The 7,452-nt window shown below is 41.1% G+C and overlaps 1 pseudogene; it reads left to right on the top strand.

The window, feature by feature from the left end:
• The first annotated feature begins 6,182 nt into the window (after positions 1 to 6,182).
• On the top strand, positions 6,183 to 7,154 carry LOC140609291 (succinate dehydrogenase [ubiquinone] iron-sulfur subunit, mitochondrial pseudogene; annotated as a pseudogene).
• Positions 7,155 to 7,452: the final 298 nt, after the last annotated feature.

The following is a 7,452-nucleotide window of genomic DNA, read 5'->3' as shown; positions in this document are numbered from 1 at the left end:
ACATGAATATTTTAAATTTTAATATAGTCAAATCTATCAAACTTCTTTTGGTTACTGCTTTTAGTATCTTGTTTAAGAAACCCTTCCTACTGGGGTGCCTGGGTGGCTCAGTTAGTTAAGCATCCGACTTAGGTCATGATCTGAGTTGTGAGATTGAGCCCAGTGTCAGGCTCAGAGCTGGGCTCTGCTGGACATGGAGCCTCCTTAAGATTCTCTCTTCTCCACTTCTCTCTGCCCCTCCCTCAAAAAGGCACATGAATGTGTGCTCTCTTTTAATAGAAAGAAAGAAAGAAAGAAAGAAAGAAAGAAAGAAAGAAAGAAAGAAAGAAAGAAAGAAAGAAAGACAGACGAGAGGGAGGGAGGGAGGGAGGGAGGGACCCTTCCTACTTCCAAGGTCATGAAAATATTTCCTTACAGATTCCCCCCATATTTTGAAGTTTTTCTTTTCACATTTAGGTCTTCGAACATCTTGGAATATCTTGGAATCTATTTTATAGATTCTATTTTATATTTCAGTTTGAAATACAGAATTTTTTTCCATTATAGATGACCAGATATCCCACTGCCATTTTTTTTTTTAAGATTTTACTCATTTCTTTCAGAGACAGAGAGTGCACAAGAGAGCACAAGTTGTAGGGAAGAAGCAGGCTGCCCATCAAGCAGGGAGCCCAACACGGGGCTCAATCCCAGGACCCTGAGATCATGACCTGAGCCAAAGGCAGCTGCCTAACCTACTGAGCCAGCCTGGTGCCCCCACCCACTGCCATTTTTAAAACAGCCTATGCATTCCTAACAGACTTATAAACACCGTGTCACATATCAAATTCCCATACAGTCACAATTTTATTTCTGGGATCTCTTTTCTGTTCTTTTGCCAGTATCAAACCACCCTAATCATTACAGCTTTATAAACAGCCTTGATTTTTGATAGCTCAATCCCCATCATTCTTGTTCTTTTTCCTCAAAATTCTCTTGGATATTCCTGGTCCTTCCTTTGCTCTCCCAAATAAATTTTAGAGTTAGCTTAGCAGGTTGCATGAAAAAAAATTGTTGGGATTTTGCCTTGAATTGCATCCAATTTATGGATTGATCTGGAGATAATTGACATCTTTCCAACACTAAGTCTTTCTAACCACTCCATCTCTTGCACTCCCACAACATCAGATGATAATAATTTAAGGCAGATTTATGGCCAATTGAACTGCTTTAACCAAAGATTGCTGATTAATGATTCTGTGTCAACCCAGAGAAAAGTTCTCACTGCATTGCTACAAGTTTCTGTCCTTGGCCCTGTCCTTTTGAAAATATGTCAATCAGTTATTCAGATAACACCAACCTGGTGGGGAAAGCACATGCCATAGATGACATAATCAAAATTCAGAATGATCTCAAGTCTAGAATGCTTAGCTGAAGCTAGGAAGATAAAATTTAACAAGTATAAATGCCTGGCCCAGCAGCAATCTCTGAAATTCACTTGCACAAATGCAGAATGGTTGCAGAGGGAGTAGTGATTTGGCAGCAATTTATGTGAAAAGAACTTTGTGGCACAAGAGAGGCAGTTAGGTAGTCATTGATCACAAACTTAATATGAGGCAATAATATGATGTGGCCATTTAAAGAGCTAATGCAAACTTATTAAAGTACAATATCCAGTTCATGTGAAGTACAGGCCCCTGTGGTCTGATGTAATCTGATCACATCCTCATCACTTGCTTCATCTTTGGATGCCATTGCTTATCTCAGAGCATCTAAAGAAGGATAAACAAAACAGTGAGATAAACAAAACTTCTCATCTAAATCTGGACAAAGAGACAACCACGCTATTATTGCTAAAGTGACCAAGTAAAAAGCCACAGCTACCCAGCCTACATGGGAGAAAGCTCTCTACCTTATCCTAAAGATGTCCCCAGTAGTGGAAGAGTCAGGGGTGCAGAAGGTAGTGAATTTCTGCTGCCACAGTCATAACTGCAGTTGCTTAGTGACCATCTCCCAGGACACCTGCACTGGGTGACTTCACTTTCCCTTCATGGTCAGTGACCATGGCATTAAGATCACACTTTCTCTCTCATTTCTGCCTAATCCAACACAAGCTTCTTCAATCACAGATTTGGGAAACAATACACACGTAAGCAAGTGCCAGAACGTCGAGTTATGACATAATCCAGTTTTGCTCAGATTAGGAAGGATTTCATTATCTTCTTTATTTAAAATAATCCATTTATGAAATATTTCAAACATACAAAAAGCAGAGAGAATGATAAACATCCATGTGTCTGCCACAGAGGGTTAACAATTGCTAACTTTGCAATATAGATTGCTTAAGATTTGTTAAGAAAAACAAAACATGACAGGTATACGGTTAAAGTCCTTGCCCCCCAAAAAATAAAAATAAAAATAAAAAATAAAGTCTTTGCCCCTACCCTGTGAGACAATTCTCCTGAAGTTGGTAGACATCCTTCTCATCTATGTATTTGAGTCTTACTGCGTGTGTTTCCATAAAAGTATATAGTATCATTTTATGCTTTTAAAACTTACAAAATAGTTTCATGTTATTTATAATACTCTATAATAGTCATGAACAAGGCTGCAATGAGCATTTCTGTAACAGCTCCTTGTCTGTACACAGCTGTCTCTAGAATATATACATCTAGGGGTAGAACTGCTGAATCATCAAGTCAGCATATCTTAAATGTTACTAGATACTGGTGAACTGGCTATACCCATGAGCATTATAAGACAGTGTCCATTATCCTATATCTTGTTGCTACTTAGTATTATCAAACTTTAAATATTTGCTAAACTGGCAGCTAGGAAATAATATCTCATCACTGTGGGATCTGGTGTGTTTCCCAAGATCCCAGTAAGACGGAACATTTTTCATATATTTCTTGGCTATTTGGGATTCCTCATCTGTGAACTGCATCTTTATCTTTTGACTATTTTTAGTGGCTCGTTTATCTTTTTTGTTATTGATTTATGGAATTAATCATACATTTTAATATTTATCTTTGATCGGATATAGGCACACAAATATCTTCTCCCACATGACTTCATCTTCACTCTGTTCTGCTCTGATACTATTCTCACTCCACACTGAGCCACTCTTCCCAAGTTACCTGTAATATTTACTGCCACAAGGCATGGTTTTACCAAGGAAGCCATCTGGTGATTGCTTGTTTTTTCTTTGGCATGAAGCTTGCAATTCTAGTAACTTCCATAGGGGGTGTTTTGGTTTGGTTTGGTTTGTGTGTGTGTTTTCTTATCTTTGGGAGTTCAAAGATTAAGCCATTAGGGGTTTCTTTATTCTGCTATACCAACCAGTTCTGATTTTTTGACACCACCTAGGTAATCTACAATTCAATTCAGTTCTGCACCATTTCCCCAGAATTCTTGTAAGGGATCAGTCCCACAAGAAGGCCCCCACTTCAGACACCAGTTGTAAGTATCTGGCTCCCAGGATACCCACATTTTTGTCTGACTTGGCTACAAATTCAAGGGTTTCACAAGCCCCCCTCAGGCTCCATAATTCACTAAAATGACTCACAGGATTCAGAAAGGCACTTTACTATTACTGGTTTATTCTAAAGTATACAATTCAGGAAAAACCAAATTGAAGCAATGTCCTACAGGGGAAACAATACCATCCCAGCAACTCACCAACCCAAAAGCTCTCTAAACTGGTTATTTAGAGGTTTTATGGCAGTTCCATTATGTAGGCATGATTTTTTAAATCACTGGCTAATGGTGATTGAAAATCACTAGCTCCTCTCTCCTCCCAAGAGGTTAGGGGCCCAGCCCCCAAATACTATGGTTGTTTCTCAGGTGACCAGTCCCCATCCTAAAGCAATGCAGGGGCCCACCAAGAGCCACCTCACTAACATAAAGTCAGGTTTGATTACAGAGGGCTCACTATTGAATAACAAAAGATGCCCCTGTCATTCAGAAAATTCCAAGGATTTTAGGAGGTCTGTGCCAGGAGCCAGGGCAAAGACCAAATAGTATTTCTTATTATCCCACGGCCATTAATAAGAAAGATGAAGTCAGGTTTATAGTCAGGTCAACTTTCATCTATTCGACTTTTTAGAATATTATATTCCTTGATTTATAATTAATGAATAGTTTATCTAATAAATTAAGAAAAAGGTTTAAAGAAATATGACACTAAGGTTCAAGTCATAGATATTACTACAACCTCAAGAGAAACAATCATTGTTCATTCAGTACCTCCAGGTCTCTTTGCTACTTGCATTGCCCTCGATTCACACCAGCCCTCCCTGTCTTCAGCATCATGGCCAGAGCTTCTATATCAGACTGATGTCAGCACTGGTTAGTTCTGACAAAATGTTCAAAAACTCAAATAAAGCTGGGCAGGAGTGTGCTGGCTCATGGGCACACATGGGTTCTTTTCTTTGTCCTCTTTGTCCATCAGACAGGTTACTATTAGCAACCCAGTTGCAAGTTCATTCCCTTAACCTAGTTCTACCAGTAGCTTTCACTGCAAGGGTTGGTTTTCTAACTTCTGCAACTTGATTCAGACTTCAGACACACCACTCTGGTCACGCATTTTTCTTAAAGGAAATGTTTCTTAAGCATTCACTCTCTGAAGGTTTAAATTTACAATTTGAATGCAATAAAACATTAGTTTCATGTCCAAGAAGTATAATATCCCTTCTGCAATCTGTCCCTACTCACAGACCAGAAACAGATATTCACCAAACAACCCCTCCTCCCACAAAGCAATGATCCATCTGATCTCAGCTCCCATTGGACTAGTTCTCCTCCCAATTTCTCCTTCTACCTCCTATCCCCATCACTTAGCTTATTATTTCACTGCTCCTAGAGACCCAGAGCAGGGAGGGGTCAAAGCAATGCTTCTTTTATATCTACTAACGAATAACAATTTATTAAATATACTGCATGATAAATATCAAATACATATGGTCATCTGGAACCTTGCAATGGCTCACCTGATTGTGATTAAAACAAAACAAAGCAAAACAAACAAACAAACAAACAAAAACCTAGATCCACCCCAGCCATGGATGGATTCTAAATGCCTGCTTCAAGGTATACTGTTAACTTAAGGAAGAATGAGCAAGACCACAGGAACAAGTTCCCATCACTAGCAGCATGACTCCAAGAATAAGCCCTATTGTTGCTGGAGGGAAAAAACGGTAGGCAATGAGAAGCTTTGTGTTCCTCTCTTCAGATTTCTGCACTGGCCCAAAATGAAGGAGGCCTTCTTCCTCTCCCGGGAGGAGGAAGGGCACTAGTGGGCTGGGTCAGAGTCTGGGATCCCATAGAGCCTTGTTCCCTGGAAGCCAGGTCACTGAACTGAAGATAATTTATGAATACACTCTCTAGATGCATTCATAAATCACCCAGGACTGGATGATGTTGGGCGGACCAACCTCACCCATGCAGCTAGTTGGCTAACCTCACAAGGCTCAGAGTTAAAAGTTTTACAAGCATTACCTTCATCTACAAAATGGAAATCAGCCATCGTTTCTTAAATGCCAGACAGTAAAGGAAACTTTTTACCACCATCCTCTGCTCCTGAATCTCTCCTCAGCCAGGGCAACTGCTGCTCCCTTCTCTCTGTCCCCAATTCCTCCTGTGCCTCCTTCCTGGAGACCCAGGAGCAAATTTAAATTGTTCACCACTCTTTGGTACCATTTATTTAGGAATTGCTGTCTTAAACCACAGGGTTCTGATAAATACAACTATTTAGCCTGACCCAGATGCTGCTGTTCAAAGAATGCAGGGTCCTAAGATGCAAAGCCAGGCCCAGGGAGGGCAGGGGCCTCCTGGACCAAGCCATGAAACCATGCAGGACTACTACTCTATTGTGCATGTATGACAAGCTGCTTCATAATTTTTTATGGCTCTGCATATATGCTATTTTTACATTATCCAGACATCTTTAAAAGGTCCATGTCCTTTGACTATTATTCAGCCTTAAAGAAGGGAATTCTGACACCTGCTAGAGCATGGTTGAAACTTGAGGACACAATGCTAGTGAAATTAAGTCAGATACCAAAAAAGACAAATACTGTATGATTCTACTTATATGAGATGTCTAGAGTAGCTGGATTCATAGAAGCAGAAAGTGGCATGATGACTGCCATAGACTATAGAGAGGAAGTGGGGAGGGTTTTTTGTTTGTTTAACAGGTACAGAGAGGAGCCAAGATGGCGGCGGTGGTCGGAGTCTCCTTGAAACGCCGGTTCCCGGCTGCAGCCCTCGGCGGAGCCTGCCTGCAGGCCTGCCGGGGGGAACAGACAGCGGCAGCCACAGCTCCCCGAATCAAGAAATTTGCCATCTACCGATGGGACCCAGACAAGACTGGAGATAAACCGCATATGCAGACTTATGAAATTGATTTGAATAAATGTGGTCCTATGGTGTTGGATGCTTTAATCAAGATTAAGAATGAAATTGACTCTACCTTGACCTTCCGAAGATCATGCAGAGAAGGCATCTGTGGCCCCTGTGCCATGAACATCAACGGAGGCAACACTCTGGCTTGCACCCGCCGGATCGACACCAACCTCAGCAAAGTCTCCAAAATCTACCCTCTGCCGCATATGTATGTGATAAAGGATCTGGTTCCTGACTTGAGCAACTTCTATGCTCAGTACAAATCCATTGAACCTTATTTGAAGAAGAAGGATGAATCCCAGGAGGGCAAGCAGCAGTATCTGCAGTCCATAGAAGATCGTGAGAAACTGGACAGGCTGTACGAGTGTATCCTCTGTGCTTGCTGCAGCACCAGCTGCCCTAGCTACTGGTGGAATGGAGACAAATACCTGGGGCCTGCGGTTCTCATGCAGGCCTACCGCTGGATGATCGACTCCAGAGACGACTTCACTGAGGAGCGCCTGGCCAAGCTGCAGGACCCGTTCTCTCTGTACCGCTGCCACACCATCATGAACTGCACAAGGACCTGCCCCAAGGGGCTGAATCCAGGCAAAGCTATTGCTGAAATCAAGAAAATGATGGCCACCTATAAGGGGAAGAAAGCGTCCGTGTGACGCTGAGCGTGAAGTAGCCGGCTCGGCTGGACACACTTTACATCCAACTTGAGTCCCTTCAGAGGCCTTGATTTTCCATGAGCACAGCATGTATAATAAACATTTTAAGAAATAAATAAATGCTATTCTACTTTATTAACAAAAAAAAAAAAAACAGGTACAGAGTTTAGTTTCACAAGATTAAAAAGCTCTGGAGATTGGTTGTACAACAGTGTGAATGTAAATACTACTGAATTAAACACTTAAAAAGGGTTAAGACAGTAAAATGTATGTTAGGTGTATTATAGTACAATTTAACAATAAGAGACCTATGTCCTTCATTTCTTTTGTAGATTTCCCAGTAATGCCTAGCACCATGCACAGATGCTACCCTATCTTGAGCAAAACATTTTTATCATTGTAGACATTTCCACAACCA

The sequence above is a fragment of the Canis lupus genome, chromosome 18 (assembly GCF_048164855.1).
Source record: "Canis lupus baileyi chromosome 18, mCanLup2.hap1, whole genome shotgun sequence".
NCBI classification, from domain to species: Eukaryota; Metazoa; Chordata; class Mammalia; order Carnivora; family Canidae; genus Canis; species Canis lupus.
This window is presented reverse-complemented; position numbering and strand designations above follow the sequence as displayed.